The 14854-nt window shown below is 42.7% G+C and overlaps 1 long non-coding RNA gene across 2 annotated transcripts in view; it reads right to left on the bottom strand.

Moving 5' to 3' along the window:
• LOC147363449 (uncharacterized) overlaps positions 1-9780 on the bottom strand; it is a 154894-nt gene extending 145114 nt beyond the window's left edge. Inside the window, exon 1 of one of the 2 annotated variants that reach the window (XR_015137113.1) lies at positions 9694-9780. This is a non-coding gene — a long non-coding RNA (uncharacterized LOC147363449). The remainder of the gene's footprint in view (positions 1-9693) is intronic. The other variant, XR_015137112.1, reaches the window with a different exon arrangement.
• Between the last annotated feature and the right edge of the window lie 5074 nt (positions 9781-14854).

Genomic DNA, 14854 nt, shown 5'->3' with positions numbered 1-14854 from the left:
GCAAAATTGACTCTTGTAAAAATGATATAAATGAACTTACAAAACAGAAAGAGACTCACAGGCTTAGAGAAGAAACTCATGGTTGCTGTGGGGAAAGATGGGGGGACGGGACAGTCAGGGAATTGGGGATGGACATGTACACAGTGCTATACTTTAAATGGGTAACCAACAAGGACCTACGGTATGGCTTAGGGAACTCTGCTCAATGTCAAGTGGCAGCCTGGTTGAGAGGGGATTTGGGGAGAGAATGGATACATGTTTGTGTATGACTGAGTTTCTTTGCTGTCCACCTGAAACTATCACAACATTATTAATCTGCTATACTTCAACATAAAATAAAAAGTTTTTTTAAGTAAAAAAAATAATAGCCTTTGTAGTGAACTCCGGGAGTTGGTGCTGGACAGGGAGGCCTGGCGTGCTGCGATTCATGGGGTCGCAAAGAGTCGGACACGACTGAGCAACTGATCTGATCTGATTGATTGGTTACTACTTACCAGCCACCATGCTGTACATTCCATCTCATTTGATCCTTCTGACAACATGGTAAAGTGGAGTTACCCTGTTATCCTATTCACCTGAAATTATCGCAACATTGTTTGTTAATCAGCTATACCCCAATACAAAATAAAAAGTTTTTTTTTAAAAAAAGATAGTTGCCCAAAAAAATGGAAAAGGGAAAAAAATTGACTTTTGTTTAGTCACAAATAGAGAACTTTGTCTATCTAGCTATATAAGGGGCCTAGACAGTGCCTGGAATGTGACAGCTAAGCATCAGTTCAATGACAGCATTAATAACCAAGCACCTGTGGAGTGCACAGTGCTGTAGGGAGCACGGTGAATGGAGTGTCTTCAAAAGGCTTGCAGGCAGTAAGAGAGAACCACATGGTCCTGACTACTGGAACTCAAGGAATAATGAAATACATGTTAAACAGAGGTATAAAAAGCATGCTACTGGAAAAAGAACAGTTGACTCTGATGGGGAGGAAGAAGTAGGGTATCAAAGAGCAGGTGGAATTGAGGCTGAGTCCTAGAGTAGAAGAGTGGATGAGGGAATCGCATGGCCAAGGTGATGGAGAAATGGCAATGGCTGGCTGGCCTGGGAAGGCTGGACACGTGTAAGGCCCTTTAGGAGGCGGGCCTTGGAGAAGAAGGGAGAGTTGCATATTAGGGTCTGCTTGTGACTAGGGAGTGAAATCTTAGCCTCAAAAGAAGTCGATTTCGTTCCTTTTTCTCCCTCCAAACTTTGTAAAGCACTTACTTCCTTTAAATGATACATAATGGCATTTTATTAAGTCATTCTGATCTGTGTAAGATGACTGCCATGCCCAAACTATTTTCATGCTGCAGAAGTTAAAATAATGTGAAGAAAATGTTACAGAATAATGCATGGGTATATTTTAATTCTATCTTCTTAAATTACATTAACTTTTGGATAAAAAAAACTCATTTTGTTTCAGTTCTTATCATTAGAAGGGACCCTCTTAAGGTCTATATGAGCAATCCATCTGCCCCCCCTGCTAACCGTGGTTCAGAAAAGGACATGAATTCAATTTATGGAGTATTTATATGACTGAATCTAAAGACAGGGTCTGCTAAGAGCTCCTCCTCCCATGTCAGGTTGGAAATTCAAGGTCATTCAAATCATTTTAAGGAGTACAGAAAAAAGAAGAGATGGGTGGACAGAAGTTCTAACCTAAACTGAAGCTCAGAAAAATACCAAAGCCTTTTTTTCCATTCATTCAACAAATATTAATTAATCATAGTAAATTGCTTATTAGTCACTCAGTGGTGTCTGACTCTTTGCAACCACAGACTGTAGCCCTCTAGGCTTCTCTGTCCATGGAATTCTCCAGGCAATAATACTGGAGGGGGTTGTCATTTCCTTCTCCAGGGGGTCTTCCCAACACAGGCATTGAACCCAGGTCTCTTGCCTTGTAAGAGGTGCATTACCACTTTCCAATTGGAGCCAAATTGCTTAGGTAACAAATATTTGCTTCGCACAAGCAGTTTTAGGCCCCACGTAAACAAGATTGTCAAGGTCTTTGCTCTCAATGGAGATATTTTCTTGAGGGGAAGAGAGCTCATACACAACAAGAGGTAGCAGTAAGTAGTGTTTTGAGACCTTCACTGAGGTTTCCACAGCCAACCCCAACTCAACTCCACCCTTTGCTTCCTTATGTCCTTTAGGAAGCAGCTATCCCTTTGTACTGGCACTGTTCTCAGTGGCTTTGAGTGTACATGTAGATTTTTTGTGTGTATATAGAAGAGACAATAGTATTGAAAATCAAGATGTTTGAAGAAAGCTTTGTATTATATTGTCTTGCTTTGTTTCATTTCAAAACGCTTGGCTTTGCATGGCAAGAAGACAAAGCCTGGAAGAAGAGGGCATAGAGTTTATTTGTAAACACTGTTTGGAAAGAGAAGAGTTGAGATGGTCAGTCTTCTTGCCACACAGAGAGATCAAAAGCTTTTTGGACTTGAAGAGAAGAGCTTCAAAATTGGCACACAAAAGCTAGAGAGAAAATTGTTGGTGATGGTTCCTGAGATAGAGGCCCTTCCTCCTGACCCCTCTCAGAAAAGAAATTTCAGTTGGGTGTTGATGAAGCCCCCTAATTTAGCATCAGGAATAAGAGTAGAGGATTTCTTAAAACTTCAAGAAATGTCTCACACAGAGGGGAATGTCCCTGGCAGAACAGAATGGAGGCTGGTGTGCTCAAGAAGAAAAAAATCAGTACAGCTGCCCTCCACCTGCCGCCCCTCACCACCATACCCACCAGGCTCCTTCAGCACAGAATGGTGCAGGAGAGCATCAGAAGGTTTTCCCTAATCTCAGGAAAGGTATAGAGCTGTTTGAGAGAGCACTGATGCACCAGGAGAGGCAACTTGCCTTGAACAAAAAGGATGCTAGGTGACCGGTATGGACACACTAAACGACATAGTAGCATGACAAGCTCAGTGACTGACGGCAGCAGAGACAGAAGCCTTCAGCCACTCCAAAGAGATCAAAGTGGACAAGATCAGATACCCCTTCCCCGATCCCCACTCCCATAATCTCCCACCCTACATGGGACTGTGCCATGCACAGGAATCAACTTTATTGGGTTAAGCCATTGAAATTTAAGGTTGTCTGTGACAGTAGTTAGCTTACTATGATTATTACTGTGCAGTGCAGTGCTTAATTGCTCAGTCATGTCTGAGTCTTTGCGACCCCATGGACTATAGTCCACCAGGCTCCTCTGTCCATGGGATTCCCCAGGCAAGAATACTGGAGTGGGTTGCCATGCCCTCCTCCAGGGGATCTTCCCAACCCAGGGATTGAACCCAGGTCTTGTGCATTGCAGGCAAATTCTTTACCATCTGAGCCACCAGGGAATCCAATAAAAGCCAGTAAGTTACCACTTTTTTGCTTATCTGAATATGTTACATAAAATTTGTACCCAGTACATGATAAATACTAAGAAAATGAAGCCAGGAGACCAGAGAGATAGTGACTGAAGGAAAAATAAGTGAATGATCTCTCTGTCATGAATAAACGATCTCTCTGTGAAAATAACATTGGAGCTGAAGCCTAGATATTGAGAAGGAGACAGTCATGGGCAGTTCTTGAATATGAGTGTTCCAGAAAGAAAAAATAAGTGTCAAGGCTTTGAGGTAGGGATAAACTTGCTGTATTTAAGGAATTAAAAGGAGATGATGTGGCTGGAGCAGAGGAAGCAAGAGAGAATATAAGGACGTGAGTTAGGGAAATGGACATGATGGCATCATGTAGGGTTTTAAAGGCCATGGAAAGAAGGAAGTCTGAATTGTATACTAAATTCAATGAGAAGTCATTGGTGAGTATTAAGAAGGGAGATGATATGATTCAATTTATCATTTATTTTGGATACTGTTCAGAGAAAGGATTAGAGTAGAACAAAAATGAAAGCTGAGGGGCTAGTTAAAAGACCACTGAAATGGCCCAGATGAGAGATATTGATTGTTTAACCTGAAGGTGATACTTGTAGAAACGGAAAGTGAATGTACTGGAGATGTATCCTGGAGATGGAACTTACTGACTGGATGTGGCAAGTGAGGAAAAGAGTGGAACGACCCCCAGGTTTTTATCTTTAAAAACTGGGAAGAGGTGATACCATTTTTCAAGGAAGAAACTTGGAGAAGAACAGTTTAGAGAGAGGGGAAAGATGAGAACAAAGAGTATAGTGTGGGCCCATTACATTTAATATGCCATTAGATATCCAAGTCAGGGAGGCAGGATGACATCAAGCAGGCAGTTTGATTTATGAGCCTACAGCTCAAGGAAAGGTCAAGACTGGAGACTAACATTTTGGAGTCATCTGCATGCAGATGGTATTACCATAATGGAACTAAATGAAATCCACCAGGGAGACAGCATAGCTAGAGAAAAGGACCCAGGAAAGAACTGGAGGTCAAGCAAAGAATACACAGCCAGTTAAGAGATTAAAAGGGAGCATTCAGTGAGACTGGAGGTAACAAATCAAACCTGAGAAGCTGGTGTCACAGAAGCCAAAAAAAGAAACTATCTGGGTTATCTTTACTCCAAAATTAGCACAGATAGTTCAGAAGGTTTGCTGAGCTGCCAAGAGCCTTCAGTCAATAATTTCTATCTCATTACTCCTCAGAGAAAGAAAAATGTCAGAGTCATGGACACAAGCTGCCCCCTCAAATGCCCTTAGTCTCTGAGGATCTGATGAGCATCCTCATAGCTCTGCCTCCTCTCTCCCACTGGAGTAGCTCTCATCTTATTGGCACTGACTCAAGAGCATCTTCTCCAAAGTCAAAAAAACAGCACCTTTCAGGACAGATGATTCAAATCAACTAGGCCTTTGAGAGAATGACTTTCTCTTTACATATATTAGAATATTAAACTACAGACTACCACCAAATAGGTCACAGATGATGAATGTGAGATGGTTTGCCGACTATTAAGGGTTAACTTTGGGGATGTATTTTAAGTGAAATTCTATTAATAGCCATCACCTTGTCTGCAAATAATAGCTAACTCAATACTCCATAGCCAATGACTTGTATACGTGTAAAGCCATCAAGGATAAGAACATTTAAAGATCAAATGATATATAGGGGGGAAAGCCTTCTTAATCACCCAAATGACCTAATTTCCCACATTAATCTATAGTAAGATAGTATTTAAGTAATATGAAGTTTCCAGATTAGCCAAGATGAGATATATCCAATTCTGTACCAACTTTAACAGATCTCCATCACAACACTTGAGAGTACTTCAAGTTACGACTTGAGATATCAGAGTTGGGTGCCTTTAAGAATTGTTTGCATGCTTGTTTTTACTGATGTTGTCATAGTTAATGTGATATAGATAGCTGCTAGTACTTGAACAACAAGGAGGAACTTAAAATTCTCTTGTCACCCACACAAATCTTAAGAGGTCTATCAAAGTACATAAGTGGTATATAAATGTACACAAATTAGTTGGTCCAGAATATTTCCATCCTCAAACGGAGACAAAGTTAGTTTCCTAATCCACTAAAATATTAATATATGTCCACAATCCTCCTTACAATTTTGCATACAAGCTCAAAAGAGTCTCAGATTCTCTGGAGGCTACGTGTGCCCCCATTGCCCCAAAATTTCCAAGTTAAGGACTTACAATATTTTCTTCTACAGGGTATACCGTGTACCTCATCCCCTTATTTGCCACCAGGGGTCAAAACGTTTCATTTCCCAAAGTGCAGACTTAAGAGATCCTGGGTTTTTCAATTCTCTAGGAAAATGGGCAAGCCCCATAGAGAACTGAAGTTCATCTCCCACTGTGTATGCAGCCAGAGATGCTAGGAGCTGTCCTGTGTCCTGAAAATCTTGAGCTAGCATCACCAGGAGCTGTCCAAGGTCCCAAATGTTTTCTCAATTGCTTCACACAGAACGGTCTACAGCCTGTCTGTATCAAAACTAACTGGGTGTGTATAATAAAATACAAATTCCTAGCCCATCCCAGAGTTACCAAGTCAAAATCTTCATAGGTAAACCTCACAAATCTCCATTTTGACAAGTTTCTCAGGAGCTGCTTGTATATAATGCAAAGATTTATTTCCCAAAAGTTAATACCACTTCATTAGGACTAGGAACCACTTATTCCCAACTAAATCACTGATCACCATTAATAAATCAGAAACCTTCAATATTATCTTATTAACAGTCATGATGAGTAATTATATTGCTGAAAAGGACATTAATTACATTTCTTCCAGATGGTTCCTGTCATGATTTGTCACCAAATACAAAGGAAATGGCTACTCACTCCAATATTCTTGCCTGGAAAATCCCATGTACAGAGGAGCCTGGTGGGCTATAGTCTCTGGGGTCTCCAAGAATTGGACAAGACTGAGCAACTGAGCACAAAACTCCAGCATCATCAAGGAGTCTCAGGAAAGGCAAACCTTTTTTGAAATTAACTTCAGTGATCTTCTAGCAAGTCTCTCCTGTCCATCCAATCCAGAAACAAAATAATTGTAATTACAACCAGTATTTACTGATCACTCATTATGTGCTAACCATCAAATTTGTAATAATGATTAATAATAGTTAAAAAAACAAAAAAAATTGAATGTTTCTACATGCCCAGCACTGCTCAAAGTTCCTCTCATGATTGTCTCATTTAATCTTTAACATATATATATTTATATATATTTATCTTTATATAAATATATTATCCTTAAATAAATATATATATTATATATATAATTGTTAATATATATATATAATATCCATGATCCCCCAAAAAGCAGGAAAAAATTGTAGCCTTTATTACTTAAAGTGTTAGTGCTCACTTATAGGCCTTTGTCATATAAACATATGATGCTAAAGCTAATGTTTTGTTATTGTTTTTTAAAATATGTGAAAATGAAGGAGAATAGAAAAGCCCATTATTGATTGCTTGTGGTATTCTTGGCACTTTAGCATGCTTTTTTCACTAAAACATCAAAATTATTTATAAATAGGCTTTACTATCCTCATTTTGATGTTTATTGAGGAACTGACATACGACAAACCACACTTAAAGTGTGCGACTTAGTAGGTTTTGATATGCATACCCGCCTATAAAACCCTCCTCCACAAGTTTCCTTGCACCCTTTATTATCTTTGCTCCACTCCTTTCCAGTTCACACCACTGGTTTGCTTTCTGATGCTATAGACTAGTGTGCATTTTCTAGAACTTTACACAAACAAGATCATACAGTGTATACTATTCGGGGCTGCCATCTTATACTCAGCATGATTATTTTGAGATTCATCCATGTTATTCCATCTGTCAACACTTCATGCATTTTTGCTGCTGAGTAGTGTTCTGATTACCCCTCACTGGATAAAAAAGAAAACTATGAAAATAAGCAACTCCTCTAAGATCATACAGTAAAGGGCTAGATTCAAGTGGAAGTCTGCCCAACACAAAAATCCCCAGATTTTCCCACTATTCTCTTTTGTCTTTTTAACTGAGAAACAGCTCTACATACATGTTCAGAATGGGAGAGATATAGCATCCCAGAGTAAACTGAATATAGTAATCACACAAAAAAAGGAATGTTGTATAACTAGAAAGGATGTCACTGTCCTACCCACCCCTCCCATACTACCTGCTCCCAGAAGTACCACCTCAACTCTTGGGCTTCCCTCATCCGAAGAGGAGCCCCAGGGCTCTGGGGCTGCCGAGGTACATGGAGACCACCATGTACAGGCCCTAAGCTCTAGATAGAGCCCCATCTTCTAAGCCAAAAGGGAAGGGAGTATCTGAGGCAGCTGATGGGGCGTGGTCAGTTTTATAGTAGGGGAGGGAGGCATCTAAGGAATTATGAAGACCTCATTAAACTGGGGTACTTATTTGACTTCCCCTGCTAGCTAGATTTTTTAATAGCGACAGAAGAAAAATAACAAGGAGGAAGTGGAAAAAGAAAGGTAAACCACCCTTGCTTGACTGGTGATCTCAGGTACCCCTGATTCTTGGAAGACAAAAACTTAACAGGATTTCCCCAGTAGTCCAGTGGTTAAGACTCTGTGCTTCCACTGCAGAGTACATGGGTTCAATCCCTGGTCAGGCAACTAAGATCCCACATGCTCTGTGGCCTAGCCAATAATAATAATCATTAAAATAATTTAAAAAAAACTTAATATATCCCATTCTCCCATAATCCTTAACATATTTTTGAAGGTGAATTAATAACAATAAAAACAACAATAACTAGTGTTCATAGATTTCTTGTTATGTGCCAGGCACCAAGCAAGAAAATTCAATTTTATTTTACTAACTATAAAGCCAATCCTCAGAAAATATTAAGTGCCTTGTCCAAAGTCACACAACCAGAGAGATGAAGTTATACTCAGAGTTCAAATCTCTGAGCCCCAGTCCAGTGTTCTTCCCATGACTCACAAGGATTCCAGGCTTCCCTGAACTACCACACACTTCACCATCACTGGTCCATCACAGGCTCACCCTAGGGTATATGCTGACTTAGGTCCTTCGCTTTCAGACCCATGGCACCTTATCTTACTCCATCAGCACGTGTCATTCTGTGTTCCCCACCCTCAAAATACTGTTCAACACCTGAGTCAACTTTGAAGATAAAAAATAATCTGACAAACCAATTCTGTACCAAAGAGTTAATGATTATAATGTTAATGATTTTAATGATTCTTCTCAGATACCAGCTGGGGCTTAAGAAGAAAGTGCCTAAAAGAATGATGGAAATGATGGGCAGGACTGGGATGTAGAGATTTTCCAAGTGTGGTCTTTACACATATGAGTGTCACAGATTTAGAGACTCTAACTCCAGGCAAACTACTATTCCTCTTTCAGAGGGGCCAACTCAGGCTGAAGTGACCTTTCGGGCAGAAGAAGGGAAAGAGTAATCATAATAGTTGAATAATAATAATGACAACATTTATAAACTACTATATGTTAGGTATTTTTACCAGTATTATCTCAATTAATCCACAGTTTCATTAAGTAGGTGCTATTGTTTAGTCTCCCTTACAGATGAAAAACAGAGACAGAGAGTAATCTGACCATCAATGGCAAGTCTTTCAAACGCCACAACACTCATTCCTAACTAGTTCACAGACCTCCACCAGCTATCATTCATTACGTACTTATTATGTGCCTGCCACTGTGAGACCTATAAGCATATCAATTAATTGAAACTTCACAGTAACCCTCTGAGGCAGGTTATTATTATTACGCCCATTTTATAGATGAGACCCCGGCAGGAAAAAAAGGAAACTGGCTTAAGTGTAAAGCTGGAAACCAGCACAGGAAGTCAGCCCTGAGCGTCTGCACTCTCATCCAGCCTAGCTGGTATCTATTCCAATCTAGGTCTTTCTCTTTCTAGGTTAAAAAGGCTCTGGGAACCAAGCAAGCCAATAAAGGACTTCGGGAGGCAACAGCTCCAAAAGACCACCTGGGGGCGCCATCCTCCCTGGACTGGAGAGAGGGCGGGGAAGCAGGGCTTCTCGCCAGACAGCCCGGGCTCCGGTCTAGCCCGCCCCATCCCACAGCAGCCAATCAGAAGCTCCTCTGACCGCGCGGCGTGGAGAATGGATAATTCTCTTAAGGGACATCTGGTTTCCAAACAGGTAACGTGACGTACACCTGACGGGAAGTCGCCACTGGAGTCTGTAGCTGGAAGAAAAGGCTCCAGACGTTTTTACCTGAAAAATTCTCTAGACGAAGATTCTCTGTCCGGCTGTCCTACAGCGGAGAAGGCGGCAACCAATCCGGATATCCCTTTACCTATCTATCATATCCGCCAATCATCGCTCTGCCTTCCCAGACGGTCCCTTACCATTTGAGCCTACCTGTGGCGCAGTTTGCCCCTGCCACTCACGTAGTCCAGGGTGAGGAGGGACTCTTTGTGGCCCGAGCCGGGGGCAGAAGCTGAGCCCTCGTCCCCGCTGGGATGTGCGGTTCTGTAGGTTGGGAAATCTGCAGAAGAGCAACCACAGACAGCGGTCACCACATATCTTTGCCGGCGCTGCAGTGGGCACCTGACTTGGTTCTGACCCAGAATTTTAGATTGAGGCTTCACTCATGCATTCCCAAGGGCTTCCACGTGCAGTCACCCCTGCTCTAATCTCGCTCACTTCGACCTTTCAGGATCCCACATAAAATGTCACATCCTCTCCTTGCAGGGACTGCTGCTCCTCTGTGAGCCCCTTTGGAACTTTGTAAAGATCACATTACAGCATTTGGTGCACTGTTTCATCATTTGTTACTCCCATATTGGCCTGAGAGTGGAGGCCAGATTTTAAGCGTCTTTGCACTGGGCAAGTTATTCAAACTCTGGGCACTGCACGTTTCTAAATTGTTAAATGTACCGTCCTGCCTAAAGTATTTGCATTAAATTAATACTTGCAAAACGAAAGTGTCTTGCACACAGCAAATGCTCAGAAAATGTTAACTCCTGTTATTCCTATGCCTGGTGTAAGCCTACAGTAAGTACTCAGTAGGGGTTAGAATCAGTCTGACATACTCATTCTTGGAGGTTCAAATCTTGACTTCCTCAAAACTGCCTCAAGAAGGGAATGGTAAACTTCATTTCGATATAGATATAGTACTTTAACGGAGAAGGCGATGGCACCCCACTCCAGTACTCTTACCTGGAAAATTCCATGGATGGAGGAGCCTGGTGGGCTGCAGTCCATGGGGTCACAAAGAGTCGGACACGACTGAGCGATTTCACTTTCACTTTTCACTTTCATTCATTGGAGAAGGAAATGGCAACCCACTCCAGTGTTCTTGCCTGGAGAATCCCAGGGACGGGGGAGCCTGGTGGGCTGCCGTCTATGGGGTCGCACAGAGTCAGACTTAGCAGCAGCAGCAGCATAGTACTTTAATGGGTTCCCTGTAGCTCAGCAGTAAAGAATCCGCCTACCAATGCAGGAGACACGGGTTTCATCCCAGGGTGGGGAAGATACCCTGGAGAACAAAATAGCAACCTAATCCTGTATTCCTGCCTGGGAAATCCTATGGACAGAGGAACCAGGTGGGCTACAGTCCATGGGGTTGCAAACAGTCAGACATGGTTTCCCTGCTAAACAACAACACAGTACTGCAACATGTTATCAAAGCCGACAACAGTGCTCTGGAGTCTGGGCTGAAGTTATGACTTCATAAGTGGGCTGAAGTTATGACTGTCAGTTGCTAGCTGGATGACCATGGAAATTATCTTAAAAGTTCTTTGGTTTCTCAACTGAAGTGGGCATGACAATAATATCAATACCTACTTCATAGGGTTGTAATGTATGCAAGCAATGCATGAGAAGTGATGAGAACAGTATAACAAGTTCTCCATTTTCTCCTTCTTTCTTATTCCACTTTCACTTTGGAAGCAAGGGCAAGGATGCAATGGCACAGTATAGTTTTGTATCCTCTACCTTACACTTTAACTTTTGCAAAGTACATTTGTATCTTATCTCATTTAACACTCAAAGCAACCCTGTAAGGTTCAAGGCACTTACTGGTTTGCTAGAAGCCCAAAGCACCTTTTTGGTACAGTTTTACATATATGCATTTGGAAGAAAGTTCTTTATTGTTGTAATTTAACATTTATTCTACAGCTTGTTTTCTTCACTTTACAGTACATCTCAGAGATCTTTGTATGCCTGTTTCCCTGTTTCTTTTTAACTACTGCACAGTCCTTCATACCTGAATTCATTTAACCAGTCCCCTGTTGTCACACATTGTAATTTTTAAAGCAAAATTCTGTTGAGTCTCCCTCAAGGCCCAAGGCTTTGATTATTCAGACTCTGAGCAGTCTCCAGGCCCAAAGACTCAAGTCACCGGGAAATGAAATCCTTACAATCACGATTGCTCCAGATTTCTCCCAAGCCATTCTATCCAGCAAGCTGTGGGATGCGAGTCCTTCCAGTGAGGAAAGGATCCGGAGCGGGTATGCACATAGGGTTGGAAAGGGCTGATGATGACTTTAACCTTCAGTGGGACTGGCCGAGGGGGTCTCCCAGAGGGCCCCTCCCTGAAGCTAAAGGTTTCTCAGCACCTCTGCCCTTGTTGCTACTGCATCCAGGTCCCTCACACACTTTGCTCGGGACTAACGCCCCTCACACCCTAAGAACTTGTTTAACTGCAACCTCTCCACCAGCACACCAGAAAAGACACAGCGTTCTCTTGTCAGATGCACCGTTATTCCAAGAAAGCTCTCCAGAAATCCTGGCAGAGTTCCCAGCCCAGCTTTTTCTAAGGGATCAGGCTCAGTTAGGAGGAAAAAAAGGAGTGCAGGAAGGTACTCATCAGGACACAGGTCGGGACGCTGAGACATACAGTTCTACAATGTAGCTCTGCAACCAAGAAAGTTGCTTACCTTCCCTGAGCCTCGGTTTCTTCATTTGTCTGAAAGACACAGAGGAAGCAGAGGGACGATCCAGGACACATAAACGGAGGAAGGAGGGCATGCAAGCGTTGCAAGCAAAGCTATCAGGGAATGACATGACGGAGTGGCCAGACCAGGCACTAGCCCCTTGGCGATGGATGGAGACGCTCTTGGAGCGCAGGTCAGTATGGGAGTCTCCTCGCTGACATCCTGCAAGAAGCTGAGAAACAGGACTGTGTCTCGGGATATGTCGAGGCTGCAGCCAAGTCTCAGCGCATATAAAGTGCTCTCTCCTCAGCCTCCAGAAGATCCTGTACATCCATAGATGCCGTCTCACGTAGGGCACAGGCTGTGATCTGCTTGCCCCACTATGCAGTCCACTTTCTTCCTTAGGAACAGAACCATGATTTACCATTGGGAATCATTGCCTTTGGGAAAAAAACTACATTTCCCAGACGCCTTTGGAACTATTTCTCTGCCAGTGAGGTGTAAGAGGGAGTTCTGTGGGGGCTTCCTGGGAGGCACGGTGAAGGCTGCCCTGAACCCCTTTTGTTTTCCGCCCTCTTTCCCTCTGCCCTCTCTTTCCTCCTTCCTCTGTGGAATGAGATGACTGAGGACAGCTAACGATGGGCCTTGAACTGCTTACCTCCAGACTTTGATGTGAGAAAATAAAAAAAACCCTTATGTGTTTAAGTGACTGCCATTTTTGGCTTCCTGCTGTATGTAGCCTGGCCTAATTTCTAACTGACCAGTCTTTCTTCCCCAAGGTTTAAGAGCTGGTGGAAAGAAAGCAACTTATATCCCACTGTTTTGTTTTGTTTTTTAAGAACAAAGCAGAGGAATTAAAGTCTATTACTGGCTCAACTACCTTAACATTACATACACTTAGAACATTCTTCTGACTGGGTCAGGTTGACCTGCACAAAATTAACCCTGGGCTCATGAAACACTTTAGGCCAAAACACACAACATACACTCTGCCAAAACCACGCACTAGCATGGCCTTGACATTCTAGTTCTGTGTAGGGGAAAAAAACGTAATATTCTGCAGAAAAAGATTCTCAGCACAGGCACACTCCTGTACATTTCTGTCAGTGATAGTGTTCAGCTCAATCTCTAAACCAAACTCTTGGTAACAGCTTCTTTTGAACAGAATCCAGCCACGGTAGAGGTCTCTGAGGAATGTTCCAGCATTCACCACTGACTTCTGGCTCAAAGCCTTCAAAATTTCCAACCCCTGTTTCTCCTTAAGAGGAATTCTGCCAGCCCCTTCCTTAGTAAACCTTTTGCAAGCCTGCCCTCCAGGGGACACTGTGGGAGGGAACGCTTGTTCCAGAGCTATGGTTCGCCAACCTGAGAGGCCTCAGAATTACCTGGAGGGCTTGTTATAATACAAATTGGGCTCTAAACCCACAGTTTCTGATTCGGTAGATCTGGGTGGGGGCCCAAACATTCAAAGCTTTAATAAATTCTCCAGTAACGCTGGACAGTAACGCTGTCAATTCAGGGACCGTATTTTGAGAATCACTCTCCTAGAGAACGGCAAAGTTCTCCAGGCTACTTCTTTCAGGCATTTGGGGAATTCCCACCAGACCTTGGCAGTGGCCTCTGCATAGCTGCCCTTAGAATCTGTCTGCCAGGACCTCTGTCTGCCTTCCCAGCCCCAGAGCCCCCCTCAGGCCCCTCAGGGAGAGTTCATTCCCACTGGGCCACTGAGCCACTGAGCCAGGCACCCACCCCCACAGGCTCTTCCTCCTGTGGGTTCTCCCTTACAGTGTAGGGGATTGGGCTTGGAGAGGGGGAGAGATGGAATTAGATAACTTATTTTTCCTTAATGCCTAAATATATTATAAACGTGTGTTGTTTTTATAATGAAATGACTGAAAAAATGTAAAGGAATGCAGACTCATTTGGAAATATTCATTAATAACTAATATGTATTAAACAGTTACTCTGTTCCAGGTCTGATACTAATGCTCATTTAATAACAGTTGCCATATTTCAGCTCTAAAACAGGCTGAGAGAAGTTAAGTAGCTCACCCAATGTGACACAGCTAGTCAATGCCAGAGCAGGGATTCAATCTCAGGTCTACCTAGTTCCAAAGCTTGATCCTTTCACGCTTAGGCAACGTTGTGGCTTAAAAATGCTGCTCAATGACTTCCCTGGTGGTCCAGTGGTTAAGAATCTGCCTTGCAATGCAGGGAATGTGGATTCCATCCCTGGTGGGAGAATTAAGATCCCACACATGGCAGAGCACCTAAGCCTGCAAGCTCGGGGGCTCGCGCGCCACAACTAGAGAATCCACGTGCCACAATGAAAGATTCCGCACGAGGCAACTAAGACTGAAGCAGCTAAACAAATAAATATTATAAAAAATAAATAAAAACTTTAAAATGCTGCTCATTTTCTAATGCCACTGCGACATGCATTATCTATAAAGACGATATGACCCCAAAGGGACCAAACATTGGTTCATGAGGGC

This window comes from Bos grunniens, chromosome 11 (genome assembly GCF_055505025.1).
Source record: "Bos grunniens cultivar Pamir isolate PY7600 chromosome 11, Bosgru_T2T1.0, whole genome shotgun sequence".
NCBI lineage: Eukaryota > Metazoa > Chordata > Mammalia > Artiodactyla > Bovidae > Bos > Bos grunniens.
The sequence above is the reverse complement of the archived record's forward strand: the minus strand, read 5'-3'. Positions and strand labels throughout refer to the sequence as shown.